The following is a 19,636-nucleotide window of genomic DNA, read 5'->3' as shown; positions in this document are numbered from 1 at the left end:
CAACAGAGGTATGATGTTGACAGATTGGGTGTTTGTCCGTCTGATAGGTGAGAAATGGTATCTCAATGCATTTCAATTTGATTCTCCTTCAATGTGTGTGACTGAGCTTTTTTTACGGGTAAAGTCCATTTGCATTCAAGTTCTTAACTCATGATTTCCTTAGGTGATTCTATGATGCAGCTAAAATGAGAGGCACTGGAAAGTACTACTCTCTCTGAATTCAGTAATATTTGTGATGGGTTAAAACTTGAAAAGCCTTGGGGAAGATTTCTGATTGCTGCAGTTATTGAAAACTTTTTCTATAAACCATGATTTTTAATAGCTTTATGATAATTTAGCTTTTAGATGCACTATAATTCATCTTTTGTGAAGACATTTGGATCTTGGTTATTTCCAATTTTTCACAGAAAAATATGTACAAAAGATACATATATGATGTTTACTGCATATCTCCAAATACATCCTCAGGATACTTTTCTAGAATTATATTTCTTGGGTCATATGGCATGTCTGTTCTTTGGCATTTCTGATACATTGTACCAAATTGTCCTTTCAGGGAGTTGTTTACTCTTCCTCTAGTAAATCAGAATGGAAATACTCACAAGATATAGTCTAGGAATAATGGAACGTGGTATTCCTTTGTCTATTCATTTAATGTCTGTTCAAAAGGTAGCAGAGTGCAAAGAATTGTGGACTTCATGTCAGGGCATTTATGTACAAGTTCTGTCTCTTCCATGTACTTAACATCGTAATCTTGGATAAATCACCTAACTAGATTTTTTAGTGTATAAGGTTAAGGACATTGGAATCTGTGATTCAAGGATTCTTTAGTCTCTTTTGTTTTTCAGAAAGGAGTTCAACTCCCCTAATTAGTATACTTACAATGTAATTGGATATCTTCTCAAAAAATCTGCCTTTTCAACAAGTTGCTGGCCTGTACCTCCTCTCATCCAGTGCAAGGAAAAGCATGCTTTGGTCACAACTTTTCTGATTTTGACCATTGCTGTGCTCCATTTCATTTAACCAAGGAAGTGATTACAAAGTTTGATTTTTCATAGCATTTATTGGTCTTTAGCCTACACTTGATTCCATAGAGAGGAACTATCTGTGGCCCAGGCTGCAGGAACTTTATGGCATTGGTATTATTCTTTCCTTGCTTCCTGTCATTTGAATGCCTTTTGCTATCTGCTGTGGAAGAGAAAAATATAACTCAGATGCATATCATGCTTCCAAGAAATTTATAATTCAGTTGGGAAGAGAAGATGTGTATGTAAATAATTAAAATTCCAAAAGGAAAGTGATAGGTGCCTGTAAGGTATTTGTAGAAGTGGTTCATAGATCTCCTACCCAGAAGTGTGGTTGTAAGCCTAGTCATCTACATCAACTGGGAGTTTCTTCCAGTGCCCCCACCCCTGGCTGAATCAATCTGCACTTTAACTGTACCCAGCTGATTCATATATGACCATTAAAGTCTGAGAAGTACAGCTGTAGATGTTTGAAAAAAAAATTACTTCTCAATGGAAGAATCCGAGAAGTCTTCTTGAAAGATAAGTATGGCCTTGAAGAGTGAAATTGATGGGCTGATTTTCAGTCCTGAATACAATGAATAAAAAGGGTTGTGCCTTTGAATAACTTAATAGATCTTTTACATGAATACCTGTGGTGGTGTTTATTTGTTTGTTTTTGTTTTTAAGAAATCTTGCTCTCTTGCTGACATGGCCAGATGTCAGAATTGGCCCTCAAGAAGTTGGCAAACCCTTTGGCCAGTTTTCTTTAAAACAGCTCATTATTACCTTAGCCAAAGTAAGAATCATGGTCTTCAGTGGATTCTCACTGCATTCCAATTACTCCATTCAAGAGGGAGGGAAAATGCCACTTTGGAAAAGTTTCTTCTGTATTGCCGTGATTCTCAGGTCTTGGTTATGTTATTGTAAAGATTGAACTCAAATTCTAACTGCTTTGATTCCCTCAGTGATACTGTGGTCAAGATCTCTATGATTCCTCCCGACCTGTGATTTTCCCATTATGCAAAACCTTGAGCATTACATTTAACTCTAGGTCATCCGAGTTTGTAGACATGAAAATTGCTAATATAACAGAGAAAAGAGATGAAAGAGAAGAAGGAAATCATCTCAGACAAGCATTCTAGTAGTATATTGAGCTAAAGAAAACTGTTGAATGAATAGGAGAGTATGAATACCTTTTCATTTCTTCCTTAAAATTATCATAGTCTAGTAGTGGGAAATTTGGTGATTGGATTTAAGAGGTTTTAGGAACAGTTCTTCAGGAATCAGAAGAGTTTTTGACCCTGGAAGAAAGGAATTGGATATCTCTCTTATTTCTGTGGTATATTGTACCATTAGCGTCTTGCTTGCTTCAGTAGGTGAGAAGGGATGTAAGAACCATGAGTGGATCACATGCAGTAATAATGACTGAAGGTATAGTTGTCTAGAGTTTTGCTGTAGATTTAAGTTCATCAAAATTAAGTAAAATATAAATTCCATTCCTCAGCTGTGGTGGTTCTATTTCAAGTGCTCAAAAGACACAAGTGACTAGTGGCTACTCTATGGAACAGTGCAGATAATTGAATGTTTCCATTGTTGCAGAAAGTGCTATTGGATAGTGCTGTTCAGGTCTTGTTGTTGCTGTCCACCTCAGAAATCAAGACGAATTGAGATAAAGAATGAGGAAAATGTCTCAAATAGTGTTTCACAGCTTGTGAGCAACATATGTCTTGCCTGGAGAGCGACAATGGTAACCTGGAAAATGTCAGTAATCTTATCAGTGAGCACAGATTTGGCTTTTGGTTGCTTGCTAACAGATTTCAGTTAAACTAGAAAGTAAGAGTTTATGTGTTAGTATTGATTCTTTCACTAGTTCACAGTCGCTTAGGGCAAGTCATTTTTTTACTTGATGCCTTAGTTTTTCAACTGAATATTGAGTAGGATTGAATACCCCGTTCTGGGAATCTAATGGGCATTCTGATGGACTCTAACTGTGATTTTGGAATTTGAGGGCTTGCAGTTTGAGGGCTGTGGTAAAATCCCTTTTGAGGGCTACATTTTAGAAATCCCTTTTGAGGCCTGTAAAAAGTTGGCCTGTTGATACCTTTTGTTTGTTTCAGGTATCAGAAGGATACCCTTGCCAGGAGCCTAATGTTCTAATTTGATTAAATCCACAAATTAATGTGAATCTCTTTCTGCCTGTTTCAGAATGGCCAGAAATTATATGAACTCATGAAGATAGACTAATATTTAATACTTACATTAAAAGGAGTTAAAATTTGTCAGTCCTTTGGACAAGATACTCTCATGTTTACATGCCTATTTTTGAGCTGTTTTGTTGTATTTGAAGGTTTGGAAAATGTAGAGGGGAAATGCCAACGTTTAAGAAATTAACACCACATTGAAGTCTATCTCTTTGCTTGAAAGAACAGTTTCAAGTGTCAGATAACTTGTGATTTTAGAGTTATCTTGAGAAAAGAAAATTTGGACATTCTTAGTTCCTTTGACTTTTATTACTATGGTTTTGGCCCAAGTGCAGTAAAATCTTAGCTAGCTGGTGAGAAGCATACACTTTGTAATGATTTCACATCTGAAAGAGCTAGGAAGAAAGAACTACTTTTTTTTTTGTAGTCAGCATAATTTTTTATTTTTTTTAAGTTTCTTTATTTATTTTTAGAGGGAAGGAGGGAGGTAGAGAGAGGGACAGAGAGAAGCCCAAGGAGACTCCGTGCTGTCAGCAGGGAGCCCAGTCCTGCTTGATCTCATGAGTAGAGAACTGCAAGATCATGACCTGAGCCGAAATCAAGAGTTGGATACTTAACCAACTGAGCCACCCAGGTTCCCTATAGTCAAAATATTTTTTTAGAAAACAGCTATTCAAATTGACTCATTCCTTAAGCTTTCTTGATAGCACCAGTTTTTACTAAGAATGGATACTGATTCTAATAAGAAGTCTTATGATCTCACAAGACTCACAAGTAACAAAAGTACCACAGTGTCGCAAAAATATTTGGTTCTTTTAATTGTCCCTGTGCTCATATCTTCCAGAAGTAATTTGAAGGATTTTTCCCTTAATGGTAACTTGAAAGTATATTGGCTAAGGAGAAAGTTTTTAGAAGAATGTTCAGTTTAGGAGTCAGAGACTTGGGCTCAAATCTTGGATCTGCTACTTTATCTTGCCTGTTAACTTCTAAGGAATAATATAGGTATTATGTCTGACTCGTAGGAGCTGTTATTATTTACATGTTTTCTATTATGATTTTATAGAACAAAAAGTAGTAGAAAGTATCACATTCTCTTATTATTAGATCTCACTTTCTAGTATAATACCTTATACAAGTTGTGCTCAATAATTTTGTTAAGCGTATGGAAAAAGGTAGAGCTAGGGTAGTAAGGAAGATCAGGAATGCATAGAGGACTTGTAGTTGGTAAGCTTCATGAAGGTGAGCCTTAACCTAGGTGAGGGAGTTAGTCATTTGGATTTTTTTTTTAATGGTTTTATTTATTTTTGAGAGAGTGAGAGAGAGACAGACAGAGACAGAGTGTGAGCAGGGGATGGGCAGAGAGAGAGGGAGACACAGAATCCGAAGCAGGCTCCAGGCTCTGAGCTGTCAACACAGAGCCTAACGTGGGGCTTGAACTCGTGAACTGCAAGATCATGACCTGAGCTGAAGTCAGCTGCTTAACCGACTGAGGTACCCAGGTGCCCCAGTCATTTGGATTTCTTGAGGAAGAAAGCAGGGGTAGAGTCCCAAATGTGGGAGTGTCCCAAGCATATCCAAGGACCAGCCAGGAGGACGGCGTGGTGGTCATACTATGCATAAGATATGGTATGTTAGAAGATGAAGTCATGTGGCTAAAACACATTTTGCAAAGTTGTGCTTACTCTTACTGTGTATGTTTACTGATTCTTTCTTTCTTTTTTCTGTGCTTTATTTTATTAAAAAAAGAATTGCTGACCTGACCCCAATAAGGTGGAACTTCCTAATAGTGTTGCTGGAAATAGTGATCTCCTCAGCCCTGGCCCAGTTGCTCCTGCTGGGAGTAGCCTAATGTGCCAGTATTTATCCCATTGGGCCCCCATGCTAAATTAAAAATATTCTCTCTGTATGACAGGGTGGGTCACAACCTACAGTTGTAGTAACTTCAAATGTTAAAAGTTTTCCTACCATATTTTTTGATTCCTGAAAGCAGTATGCTGCTTGGTACAGAAAAGTGTAATGAAAATAAAAAGCTCAGATCCTACCCACTGATGGCATTTTAATATATATGTCCTTCCAGTTTCTTCCTTTGCATATTTGGAAGGACTTTTAACAGTAACATGTATGTTTTGAAAAAGTAGGTTTGTGTTGCTCTCTTTTGACCCTGGTGTAGAGTGGTAGAGCACTGTCGATGTGGGACCACCGAAGATGGCCCTGTGTGTGTGCCTCTGCTTGGGTTCACGTAACTTGGAAGTAACTCCTACCTTGACCATTTAACTTTAAGAAGTTATTCAACCTTTCTGAGTTTCCATTTTCTCACCTATCAAAATGGGGATAAAGACCTCTTCTGCAGAGTTCTGAAAAGACAAGACTATTTGTGAATGTGTCCATGGTATATAATAGGCACTTCAACTTTCCTGGTTTCTTTCACATAGTAGGTGCTCAACAAATATTGCTTGATAAGGGAATCCATGAGTGATGAATGTTTGAATACATTTCCTTTTTTGGGTAACTTTCAAGTTGTCTGTTCAGTGGTATTAAAATTGTGTGCACTCCTGTACCCCAATGTTTATAGCGGCACTCTCAACAATAGCCAAATTATGGAAAGAGCCTAAATGTCCATCAACTGATGAATGGATAAAGAAATTGTGGTTTATATACACAATGGAATACTACGTGGCAATGAGAAAAAATGAAATATGGCCTTTTGTAGCAACATGGATGGAACTGGAGAGTGTGATGCTAAGTGAAATAAGCCATACAGAGAAAGACAGATACCATATGGTTTCACTCTTATGTGGATCCTGAGAAACATAACAGAAACCCATGGGGGAGGGGAAGGAAAAAAAAAAAAAAAAAAAGAGGTTAGAGTGGGAGAGAGCCAAAGCATAAGAGACTGTTAAAAACTGAGAACAAATTGAGGGTTGATGGGGGGTGGGAGGGAGGGCAGGGTGGGTGACGGGTATTGAGGAGGGCTTTTTCCACAAAAAAAAAAAAAAAAAAAAAAAAAAAAAAAAAATACCGATGAAAGAAACTGAAGACACCACAAAGAAAACAAAAGATATTCCATGCTCATGGATTGGAAGAATATTGTTCAAATGTCTATATGACACAAAGCAATCTACATATTTAATGCAATGCCTACCAAAATACAAATAGCATTTTTTACAGAACTAGAATAACACTTACTAAAACTTGTATGGAATCACAAAAGACCCCAATTAGCCAAAGCAAATGTGAAAAATAAAAACAAAACACACCACAATTCTTGAGATATCACTATACCAGATGTCAAGTTATATTAAGAACCAGTAGTAATCAAAACAAATGGCACTGACACAAAAATAGTCACATAGATCAATAAGCAGAATAGAAACCCATAAATAGGCCCATAATCACATGGTTGCTTAATATTTGACAAAGCAGTAAAGAATATCCATTGGGAAAGGAGGTCTCTTCAACAAATGAAGTTGGAAAAACTGTACAGCTACATGTAAAATAATGAAACTGCAGCATTCTCTTAAACATACATAAAAATAAACTAAAAATGGATTAATGACCTAAATGTGAGACCTGAATCCATTTTATTCCCAGAAGAGTACAGAGTAATTTCCATGACATCAGAAGTAACAACATCTTTCTATTTATGTATCCTTTGGCTAGGGAAAATTTTTTAAAAATAAATTATTGTGACTACCTCAAAATAAAAACTTCTGTTCATCAGAGAAAGCCAACAGTAAAACTGAAAGACAACCTACTAAATGGGAGAAAATATTTGCAAATGACATGGGATGAGCACTGGGTGTTGTATGAAGATCAATTTGACAATAAATTATATTTAAAAAAAAATAGAAAAAAAATGTGTGCACTGAAGTAATGAGCTGGCATGACTAGCTTCCAGCTCCTGTGGTCTTCTGATGCTGATAATTACAGTCATTATTATACTCACAAAAGCGGCTTAAAAGTGTGACTATTAAATGAGTAAGTTATCTGCTTACCTCTTTTTTATAACTGTACTTAGTCTGCATATAAATTCAGTATAAAATGATGATAGCAGTTAATGGAGACAGTTGCGTTTTGTTGGACAGGCCATTGGTTTTATAACAGGTATTAACTTGAACCCTATTCTGCCACTAGTTTGGAGAGGTCACTTAACCTATTCGAGTCTTCATCATTTAACAAGTGTTTGTATGTAGTGTATACCAGATACTGTAAAGTTTCAGTTCCTCATTTATAAAATAGGAATAATATAATTACTACTTCAGCTTCAGAGTTGTTATAATGATGTAAAAGAGATAATATATGGGTTTGTAAATACAGGTTGTTAGACTGAAATATTTTTGAGTGCTTCAAACATGTTTTCTACTTGGTTTCTCTCCCTAGAAGCCTAGATATGCAATGTATATCCCTTTCAGGGAAAGTTGATGAATTATGGAAATAGTTCTAGGGGTAGATTTCCAGGATAACTGGCAATACCAGAAGGTAGAGTGACTTTGATGCTGGGAAGACCTAGCCCATTCCCAGCTCTAACCCTTTGTAGCTGTGTGATTGATATTAAGCAAAGTTCCTTGACCTTCTGACCCTTACGTTTTCTATTTTAAAAGTAGGCATGATTATTTTGCAAAGTTGTAAGATATATGGTATATAAAGTACTTTGCATCACGTCTGGCATACAGGCGATATTTTTGTTTTGTAAGGTGATGAATAGAGAAGGAAAGCCTGTCAAGTGGATGGAGTCATTATTATGAAATGGAGAAAGTACCTTGTAGGAGGACAGCACATGTGCTAATCATCTTTCTGTGCTTGTACTACCTTTTTTTTGACCCTCAGAAATGAGTAAATGGATGACCTTTTTATTCTAAAAGTCTAATTCTAAATATTAGTGGTTTCTTAAAGTACTTATCAACTTGTCTCTTTCCCCTGGTGAGTTATGCAGTAGTCTTATCAAAATAGTGACAAATGTAACTGTGATTGATAGAAATAAAAATCTAACCTGATATGCATTTCTGCTTTTAATACAAAAGCAAACAAATTCCTGTAAGTGGTAGAAATGGAAGTGGAGAAACATGCTTTATGCTTTGCAGTTTGAAAGGTATCATTTGCTCCACAAGGAAAGGCATCATTTCTGTTACTTTGTACACTCAAAATCATTAAAAAAAAATATATCCTTGACTGCTGTAATTGACTAAATATTTGGAAAATGATGATGATTCTTTGGAAATATATAATCTTCTTGTTGAATTCAGTAAGGGAAGAGACGATTATGATAGCATATTTTTGGTCACTGAAAAGATAGAAAAATAAAAATCCTATTTTCTGTAGATGTGGAAGATTCAAATTGCTGGTTATACAGTTTCATTCGTTCCTATAAGCCTAACTTACTTGTATGATAGTTATCCCTTAAATATTGCTTCCAGTGGGAAGTAAAGTTATTTACACATAAGCATGTATAATATCTAATACTCTTAGTAAGTTTTAGCTCAACACTTTTAGTAAGTTATACATATGATGGAAACTGAGGGTATAATAAATATTTTTTAATTTGGATGCTCTGATGAAGGTATTTGCTGAGAACCAGTGGCATATAAGATAGTGTAGGATGGGTATTTCAACTTGGATCAAGAAAAGCTCATCATATAATATTGCTTTTCTAATCTCATTGATACATCTAAAAATCCTTCCAATTGGGAAGATGAGTACTTGGTTAGAAGAGGAGGACAAATTGTATTTCCTAGTTCTACAACACTTGCGTAAAGACCTCCTTGATATATACCAGTTATTATCTTGAACAAAAGAGTGATTTAAGGTATATAATAAGATGAACCCTCAAGAAATAGCTTTTAATTCTGAGAAGTATCCAATATTCTGTAGGAAAATAATCAAGAGTTTCAGTCTTTCTCATTTGACCCATGAGGCAAGAGAAACCACCTGACTAGGTATGACTGAAGCAACTGTTACGTTTGATGCCTTAGTGAAAAGTCTTTCTTGTCTCCTTTATTTGGGGAATTTTGATTTATACAGTAGTACTAATTTCCCTGGACCAATTTTAGCTGTTCTAATACAGAAAGGATGGTGATATTTGAGTTAATTAGCAGACAGCATGTCTGTATGAGAAGATTTTCCAAGTATCACTTATTTTGGAATATTACTTTGAAGTGCTAAGTTAATACCCTTATTGTAAAGATGGGATAGGAAATATTTTCTTAATGGCTTAAAAGGTACCTTTATTCAGGTTGTTGAAAAGAGTTTTAGCTTAAAGAATGAATGAGGGTGTCTTCAGGGCACATTTTCTTTCTTTCTTTTTTTTTTTTAATTAAAAAAAACTTTTTTTTTTTTTTTTTTTTTTTTTTTTTTACCATTTATTTGCTATTGAGAGACAGAGACAGAGCACAAGCATGGGAGGGGCAGAGAAAGGAGGAGACACAGAATATGTAGCAGGCTCCAGGTTCTGAGCTATCAGCACAGAACCTGGCACAGGGCTTGAACTCACAAACCACGAGATCTTGACCTGAGCCGAAGTCGGATGCCCAACCGACTGAGCCACCCAGGCACCCCAGGGCACATTTTCTTCTAAAAGAAATACAGGACACTTGTATTATTAGTAAAGGTTATCCACCCATCATCAGAACTGAGGTAATTCATATCAGTAAGGTATTTTAGTAATTAAAACCAATGCCATGCAAACACTATTTTTTCACTGGAAATTATTCAAAAAACATAAAGAAGCATTTATGTTTAGGTTCTGAAATGATGTTTGTTAATGGCCTTGTTCCTAAGTCCAGAGTGACATACTGTATAAGGCATGACTGATTTATTTCATCTGTTGGTGGCAGGCAGAATCTACGTGGTTTTATTTGATTTGCATCTGTGGAAACTTCTAAATTTGTAGATTGAAAGTTTATAAATAGAGGAGCCGATGTCTGCCTTCCTAGAGGCTAACAAATATGATTTGGCTTTTTAAAACTGGTGATTGTGACCTATTCCCTAGGTCACACCAGCCCCTTAATTGGGAATTGCCCTCCTCTTTGGTAAGTCTGCTGCTCGTCACCCTTTGAGCATTTCATACTGTCAACTACCCCATTTCTTCTTGAAGTGCTGTTCTCCCTGCTCGGTCCATGCTCTAGGAGTTCTTTCTTTTTCTCTCTCTACCCCTCCCCTTCCCCCACTCGCCAGGAGTTGGGGAAGGGGGAAGGGCCTACATCCTAGCAACAGCAGGCGATCAGGAAGTAAACGGGGATGTTCTTGAATGTACAAGAGTCGCTTTCCTCCCTTCCCATTCCATCTTGTCATCCAGTCATTTTACCTCTCAGCTTTATTACTGTTCTAAAGTTTGCAGTGGCCGAGGAATCTGTCAGTGTCTCGGTTAGTGCCTTGGGCTCAGTTATTCCCTTAGTGCTTTAGTCCTGGTTATAAAATGTAGTCAAATGCCATTTCTAGCCTCTTTATGCTGGTGGGTAGAAGGCACCTCATCTTCTGTCAGCTGTTTTCTTACTGACTGAACAAGGCAGATAAGTAGTGACATTGAGGTAGATCAGTAACTGCACAGAAGTTCTTTCTCTAAGACAGTCTTCCTCTCCTTTGAGTTATGTCAGTCACCTAGGTTTATAGCTTTGGCTCATTGAATGTTTCTACCCTTTAGTGTGTCATCGTGACCAATTTACTTTCTTTTAAAAGTCTCCCAAATTTCCCCCACCCCGGGTTAGGCCTTTGTATCCCTCCCCTATATTATGTGTCACTCTTTAACTGTGTAGTTTTACCTCATAGAATATGGACCTCTAACCTTAGTCTTGAAATGGTGCTCCTCACTGACAAGAAGTCTTCCATGCTCCCTTCTTTTCTGCTACAGCAGAGATCAACCCCTCTATTTGGCTTTCAAGGGTATTATACTTACTCTCCTTATACCCTGTTTTTGTTGTTGTTAACAATCCGGCCCAGCCTAACCTTCCAGTGTATCTATCAATACTGCACTATGTGAAAAGCCAGGCTTTGCTACTCCCTCGCTTTACCCATAGAAACTGCTCTGCTCATCTAACCCATGGCAGTGCTCTCTGCCACTTTTCTGCTCTCTCTAAATTTTTCTAGGATACTTGGTGTAAGCCTTGCAGTACTTGCATCATGTATCTTGTATGCTAACTTTGCACGCATGGTCACGAAGCTCTTGAAGGACAGAATGTGCTTTTCAGTTCCCCACAGGCCATACCTGCTTCAGTGCTTCCGTCCCCACTGGTTCTCAACCAGGGACTGCCAGGAGCTTGTGGGTGTGTTCTTGATGAGCTGTACATGGTAGAATTGTGAGGAATGTGTAGAAGGGAAAGGTGAGCAGATGTGCCTCCCAGTAAAGGTAAAAGTTTCTAGTGGTGCTATGTCATAATGGGTTGGTTTGCCGTGTCAAAAGCTTTCTCTCAGAGCAGGTGTTCCCGTGGGAGGCCAAATGGCTATTCTGCCAGGGATGCTGTCAGGGAGAGTCCTGCACAAGATGGGAGTGGAGGTATTATGCAGTTAGATAGACGTGGGCCCCTTCGGCTTGGTAATTCTAAATAACTATCATTTTGACCTAGTGAAGTACAGGTTAGAGAGGCTGATTAAGGTGATGCTAAGAAGTAATTTACGGCTGAGTAATTATTATAGTTTATGGTCCTCTTTCAGTGCTGTCTTTATATATTATGATGTTGAAAACAAAATTCAAAATTATGGAGTATGTTTTGGGGGCGCCTGGGTGGCTCAATTGGTTGAGCGTCCATCTTCGGCTCAGTTCATGATCTCACAGTTTGTGGGTTTGAGCCCCACATCGGCCTCTGCACTGACAGTGTGGAGCCTGCTTGGGATCCTCTGTCCCCTTCTCTCTCTGCGCCTTCCCAGTTCTCTCTCTCTCTCTCTCTAAAAAATAAATAAACATTAAAAAAATTTTTTTAAAGTATGTTTTCGTGACTTTTGCATATGATCATTTATTTGACTACTGGGGGAGTTCGATTTAGAAGACTGCTTAGCCTACATAGACCCATTATCGGACAACTTTCTTGATTACTAAAAACAAAATGCTCATTGGGATTGCTGTAGTCGCTTCGCTTCCTGGTAAATAGGAGAATTATGCTTATAATTTCCACAGTGATAGAAGATGTAAACTCCAGCTGATTGAAATTTGCTTTTTTCCCCCTCCCTCTTTAAATTAAATCCAAGATGAATGTGGTATTTTTTTGATTTGTCACTTTTTTACTTGCTAGTTTGTCCTGAGGCAGGCCAAATATTTTTCTTAAAATACTTGAGGGAAGGGAGTCTCTAGAATTCCTGCTTTATGGTGAAGCACATGTTTTTTTTTTTTTTTTTCCCTATTTAAAAGTGATCCTTTCACTGTCATAATTGAGTACTAGTCCTCAAGCAAAGATTTCAGAAAATGCTTCCTAGTCTGATTGCAAAACAAATGTTATTCATGGCCTCTCCCAGCTTTAAGTAGATAGGCTTCTTTTGTGGTCTTACAGAATTGTAGAATGTCTGAAAATGGAAGAACTTTATTTAGTTCAGTCTGTTCATTTAGCAGACATTGTGGAGTCTCTACTGTTTGTCAAGCATCATACAGGTACTAAGGAAACAAATGAATACAAGAGCATAAAACCACCTCCTTGACAAAAGTAAAATAGAGCAAGAAGAGAGGCATTTCTGTAGTGAAATAACGTTTTCATTATTTTATAACAGTCTTAGGTTTTTAAATGCAAGGTCATTATCATATGAAAGGATTCTAATGATGAAGACTTCTTGCTAGTGGTGTATTTGCTTTGCCAAATACATGTATGAGTGGTCATGACTTCTTTGCTTTTTGTACTTAGTTCTTAAATGTAAACTAACATGATTTTGCTTTTGTATTGGTTTCCTACGGTTGCTGCAATGAACTAACACAAACTTGGTGGCTTAAAACAAATTTATTCTCTCACTGTTCTGGAAACCAGAAGCCTGAAATCAAGGTACTAACTAGTAGGGCCACTGCCCCTCTCAATCTTCTCTGGGAGAATCCTTCTTTGCCTCTTCTAGCTTCCAGTGGCTCCAGGCATTCCTTGGCTTATAGATGGATCACACCAAGTCTCTACCTCCATCTTTACATCATCTTTTCCTCTCTGTGTCTCTATGGTCTCTTCTCTTCTTGCAAGGACATCAGCCATTTGATACAGGGCCCACCCTAAATCCTAAATCCAGGATGATTTCATCTTGTGATCATCATATCCGCAAGAGCCCTGTTTCTAAGTAAGGTCACAGTCTGAAGCTCTGGGTGACATGAATTTTGGGGGTGCCCTGTTCAACCCACTGCAGCCTCTGTGGTCCTTTTTGACCCCAAATCTATATTTATATAGATCCATAGACAGAAAGAAATAAACTATTCATGTGCATGTGTATATATCTCAGATGTTATTCTTTAGGCTTGAAAATAAAAGTAATGGAGCCCCCGGGTGGCTCAGTCGATTAAGTGTCCAACTTCAGCTCAGGTCATGATCTCAGTGTTTGTGGGTTTGAGCCCTGCATTGGGCTCTGTACTGATGGCTCAGAGCCTGGAGCCTGCTTCAGATTTTGTGTCTCCCTCTCCCTCTGCCCCTCCCCTTGCACTCTGTCTCTCTCTCTCTCTCAAAAAATAAACAAACATGAAAAAAAAAATTTAAAAAAAGATAAAAGAAAAGTAGTGAATTAAATAGTTTTTCGCATTAAAGATATTTAGGAAAATAACTTTAATTTGCATTAATAATGGAATAAGGGATAACTTTTTCTTTTTAATGTGTATTCATTTTTGAATGAATAGTTTCTTTTTTGAAGAACAGTTTCAGGTTCGCAGCTATATTAAGCAGAAGGTACAGAGATTTCCTGTGTACTCCCTGCCCTCACATGTGCTTAGCCTCCCTCATTATCAACATCCCCCACCAAAGTGGCGTGTTTATTATAGTTGTTGAACCTACCTTGACACATCATTATCACGCAAAGCCTGGAGGTTACATTAGGATTTACTCTTGGTTTTTGTACATTCTGTGGGTTTGGACAAATGTGTGATGACATGTATCTATCATCATAGTATTATACAAAGTAGTGTCACTGCCCTAAAAATCCTCTGTGCTCTACTGATTTATCCATCTCTCCCTTCTAAACTCTGGCCACTGATATTTTTACTATCTTAATAGCTTTGCTTTTTCTTGCCTTATACTTCATAATGTCATATGGTGGGAAATAAACATAGTGTAGTTTTTTTTTTAGATTGTCTTCTTTCACTTAGTAGTGTGCATTTAAGTTTCCTGTATATTCGTTCACGGCTTAATAGCTTATTCCTTTTTTTTTTTTTTAAGCACCGCATAGTATTCCTTCATCTGGATGTACCACAGTTAATCAGTTCACCTACTGAAGGACATCTTGGTCACTTCCAAGTTTTGACAGTTATAAAATCTTTTGTAAACATCCATGGGTAGGTTTTGAGCGAACATAAGTTCTCACTTCCTTTGAGTAGATACCAAGGAGCATGGATTGCTGGATTACATGTTAAGGGGATGTTTAGCTTTGCAACAAACAGCCAAACTATCTTCCAAAGTGGCTGTACCATTTTGCATTTTCATCAACAATGAATGAGAATTTCTGTTGCTCCGCATCCTTGCCAACATTCGATATTGTCAGCACTGTGGATTTTGGCCATTCTAATAGGTGTGTAGTGGTATCTCGTCCTTTTAATTTGCATTTTCCTGAGGATATATGATGAAAAGCATGTTTTTAAATTTTTTTAATGTTTGTTTAATTTAGAGAGAGACAGAGACAGAGAGCAAGCAGGGGAGGGGCAGAGAGAGACGGAGACACAGAATCTGAAGCAGGCCCCAGGCTCTTAGCTGTCAGCGCAAAGCCCAAGACAGGGCTGGAACTCATGAACCATGAGCTCATGACCTGAGCCGAAGTTGGACGCTTAACCAGCTGAGCCACCCAGGCGCCCTGCAAAGCGTGTTTTTATATGCTTATTTGCCATCTGTATGGCTTGTGTCTGTTAGGGTTTTGGGCCCACTTCTTAAACAGATTGTTTTTTTATTGTTGAGTTTTAAGAATTCTTTGTATATTTTAGATAAAAGTTCTTTGTCAGTTGTGTCTTTTGTAAATACTTTCTCCCAATGTATGGCTTATAATCTTATTCTCTTGACAGTGCCTTTTGCAGAGCAGAAAATCTTAATTTTAATGAAATCCAGCTTATCAATTCATTCTTTTATGGATCATGCCTTTAGTGTTATATCTAAAAAGTCATCACCAAACCCAAGATGATCTAAATTTATTGCCTTTAGGAGTTGTATAGTTTTTTGTTTTACATTTAGGTCTGTGATCCATTTTGAAGTAATTTTTGTGAAAGGTATAAGGTCTGTGTCTAGGTTCATTTTTTTGCATGTGGATGTTCAGGTGTTATAGCATCATTGTTGAAAAGGCTGTCTTTTTTCTATTGTATTGCTTTTGCTTCTTTGTCAGAGATCAGTTGATTCTATTTATGAGTCTACGAGCCTTCTTTTCCATTGGTCTATTTGTGTATTCTTTTGCTAGTGTCACACTGTCTTGTTCCTTGTAGCTTTAGAGTGCGTCTTTAAATCAGATAGTGTCACTCTTCCAATTTTGTTCTTGCCCTTCAATTGTTGTGTATTCTGGATCTTTTGCCTTTCTATATGAAATTTAGAAACAGTTTCTTAGTATCCACAAAATAAGTTGCTGAGATTTGTATTGAGTTTGCACTGAATCCATAGATCAAGTTGGGAAGAACTGACCTCTTAACAATTTTGAGTTTTCTTATCCATGAACATAGAATAACTCTCCATGTATTTAGTTCTTTGATTTCATTCATCAGAGTTTCATAGTTTTCCTCATGTAGATCTTATGCATATTTTGTTAGATTAATACTACGTGTTTCATTTTGGAGGATGCCAATGTAAATGATACTGATAGAAAAGCGATTGACTTTTGTTTATTGATGTCATATCCTGCAACCTTGCTATAATTGTTTATTAGTTCCAGGAGGTTTCTTTTTTGTTGTTGTTGTTATTGCTTTTGGATTTGCATAGATTATCTATCATCTGCAAACAAAAGCAGTTGTGTTGCTTCCTTCCCAATCTGTGTATGTTTTATTTCCTTTTTTTGCGTCTTATTGCATTAGCTAGGACATCCAGTATGGTCTTGAAAAACAAACATCTTTGCTTTGTACCTGATCTTAATTGGAAAGCTTCAAGTGTCTCACCACTAAGTATGATAGTAGAGGTAGAGGTTCATTAACTAGTTGTGGAAGTTCACTTCTATTCGTAGGTTACTGAGAGTTTTTATCATGAAAGGGTATTATATTTTGTCAGATGCTTTTTCTGCATGTATCAATGTGATCATATGATTTTTCTTCTATAGCCTGTTGATATAATGGATTATATTGAATGATTTTCGCATATTGAATTGGCTTTGCATTCCTTGGATAAATCCCCATTTGGTCATGGTATATAATTCTTTGTATCAATTTTGGATTCAGTTTGCTAATATCTTTTTGCATTTATGAGAGAAATTGGTCTATAGTTTTCTCGTAATGTCTTTGTCTGATTTTGGTGTTAGAGTAACACTGGCTTCTAGAATGACTTAGGATGTATTTCCTCTGCTTCTGTCTTCTCAAAGAGATTATAAAGAATTATAATTTCTTAAGTGTGTGGTAAAGTTCCCCAGTGAACCCATCTGGGCCTGGTGCTTTCTCTCTTGGAAGGTTGTTGATTTTTGATTGAATTTCTTTAATAGATATAGGCCTATGTAGATAGTCGTCTTCTCCTTGTGTGAGTTTTGGCAGATCGTGTCATTCAAGGAGTTGTTCTATTTCCTAGGTTATCAAATTTGTGGACTGAGAGTTGTTCATAGTATTTCTTGATTATCCTTTTAATGTCCATGGGATCTGTAGTGTGATGTCCTCTCTTTCATTTCTGATATTAGTAATTTCTGATTATTGATCAGTAATTACTGATTAGCAATTACTGATTGTTCATTCCTTCCCACCAATATATGGGAAAGGATTTAATATGGGGAATTGGTTACATAGATGTTGGGGGCTGAAAGAGCAAAAAACAAAGACAGTAATAACACTGGGAAGTAGTTCTATGCCTAGATTGAGGGAAATAAGAGATTATCGTCATCAAAAGGTAGGAATTTGAAAGGAAGATCCACAGAGCTGGTGTTCAGAGCTCTGGGGAGGGCAAAGTCAGCTACTGCTTCATGTGAGAAATAAGGAGGAAGGGTCTCCAGAGTTGAGGGAAGTCTAATGCCCATGTTCTCTTCTTGAAAAATCTGCTCATAGACATAATCCACTCAACTGAGATGTAAAGTATGAGTAATCACTGTGTTGAATAAATATGGGTGTTGGAATGTACTCATAAAACACTAAATTCTAGCTATCAAAAATAAGGATAATAGTGAAAACAGGAGGAAGGAATTAGTCAAGACCAAAACATCTGTAGAGAATTATAAAAAACAGAAGGGGCACTCTGATAAGAATATGGAAATATTTGCTAAAATTGATCCACGTGTGCTTAGACATAGCAATTTAACTCCTAGTTACAGACCCTCAAAAAAATGCTTCTAATATGCATAAAGAAACACATGAATGTTGATGCAGCATCGTTTGTAATAATAAAATCTAGAAATATCCCAAATGTCTATCAGTAGAAATAGATAAATAGTAGTGCTATAGTATGTCCAATAGCTCAATCTATATGTATCACTATGTCTACATAGAAAAGTTACAAAGCGGTACCCTCCCCAGAAGCACCTGGCTCAGACGATTTCATGGATGAATGCTTACAAATACGTAAGAACTTATGAACGCTTGCTCTGTGCTGTATATGAATTCTCAAAATAACACTGTGAAATCATATCACCATCATCATCATCACCCCTTTTTTATAGATGAGGACACTGTGGCACAAAATGATTAATTTGCCCAATGTCAACCACTAGGAAGTGACATATCTAGGATGCAAATCCAGGCAGTCTGCCTCCAAAGGCTCTACTCAACCACTCATCCCTGTGTTATCAAAACTATTTCAACTCACTGTGAAAGGTGAAGCTTATCCAATTTTTGTTTGAAGACCTACATATCTAGTAAAATATCTAAATATCTAGTAAAAGCAGTACCCAAAAGGAGAACTACAGAACAATCTCAACCATTATATTAACACAAATATCCTAGTAAAATATTAGCATATAGAATTTAGTAGAATATTAAATAAATCTGCAACTTGAGCAGATGGAGTTATTCTAAGAAGATAAGGATTATTCACTGTTAGGAAATCTTTTAAAAATCTTACCATACTGGGGCGCCTGGATGGCGTCCCAACTTCAGTTAAGCGTCCAACTTCAGCTCAGGTCATGATCTCATGGTTCGTTCAAGCCCCGCGTTGGGCTCTGTGCTGACATCTCAGAGTCTGGAGTCTGCTTTGGATTCTGTGTCTCTCTCTCTCTGTCTGCCCCTCCCCTGCTCACATTCTCTCTCTCTCTCTCTCTCTCTCTCTCTCTCTCTCTCTCTCTCAAGAATAAACATTAAAAAAAATTTAAAAAAAATCTTAACCTCACTGATCAAAGGAGTAAAAACAAATTATATTGCTTAATTAGTAATTTTTCAAATGATATAGGAAAACATTCTAGAGTAAACAATTTAATATAGAAAGAAATATAATAAGTGGAATAAAAAAGAAAACTTGTGTCCCTTTACCTCTTCCCATTCCTAACTTCTTTCCCCCTTTCTAGATGTAACCCCTTTGGTGAATATCTGGTAACTCAGATAAAAATTTTTAATGTATTATGTAGGTCATCTTATAGCCTTACTTAGCTGAAAAGTAAATAAAAGTTATTATATACATAATGTTTATTGTCCTTTCAGAGGACTGTAAACTATTTAGTATCATGTGGACTTGCTTTTTTGGGTTGGGGTTGTATAGCTGTCACATAATGTTCCATTAGTTTTATGTGTACAACATAGTGATTCAGCATCTCTGTACATTATGCTCTGCTCACCACAAGTATAGCTACCATCACCGTACAACACTATCACAATACCACTGACTATGTTCTCTATGCTGTACCTTTTATTCTGGTGACTTACTCATTCCATAACTGGAAGCCTCTATCTCCCACTCCCCTTCACCCATTTTGCCCACCCCCAACCTCCTTTTACTCTGGCAACTATCAGTTTAAACTTCTCTGTGTTTGTAGGTCTGATTCTTTTTGTTTGTTCATTTGTTTTTTAGATTCATTTTTGGGCAAAATCTTATGGTATTTGTTTTTCTCTATCTGGTTTATTTCACTTAGCCTAATACCCTCTAGGTCCATCCTTGTTCCTTCTTTATCTCATGGCAACTAAGAAAAGGGAGACAGAAGTGCACAAGTGAGATAGAGTCCTAAATTTGGATTTCCCTTTAATAAACCATG

At 37.0% G+C, this 19,636-nt stretch overlaps 1 protein-coding gene and 1 long non-coding RNA gene across 2 annotated transcripts in view; one reads left to right on the top strand and one right to left on the bottom strand.

The window, feature by feature from the left end:
* Window positions 1-19,636, top strand: part of ERP44 (endoplasmic reticulum protein 44) — a 96,482-nt gene that overhangs the window by 6,360 nt on the left and 70,486 nt on the right. The window lies entirely within an intron of this gene.
* LOC125926232 (uncharacterized) lies at window positions 1,065-11,500 on the bottom strand. The gene is made up of 3 exons (XR_007459026.1): window positions 11,406-11,500; window positions 2,201-2,759; window positions 1,065-1,188 (listed from the first exon to the last, which is right to left on the bottom strand). It is a non-coding gene; the product is annotated as an uncharacterized LOC125926232 (long non-coding RNA).

Source organism: Panthera uncia, chromosome D4 (genome assembly GCF_023721935.1).
Source record: "Panthera uncia isolate 11264 chromosome D4, Puncia_PCG_1.0, whole genome shotgun sequence".
In the NCBI taxonomy this organism is placed as follows: domain Eukaryota; kingdom Metazoa; phylum Chordata; class Mammalia; order Carnivora; family Felidae; genus Panthera; species Panthera uncia.
This window is presented reverse-complemented; position numbering and strand designations above follow the sequence as displayed.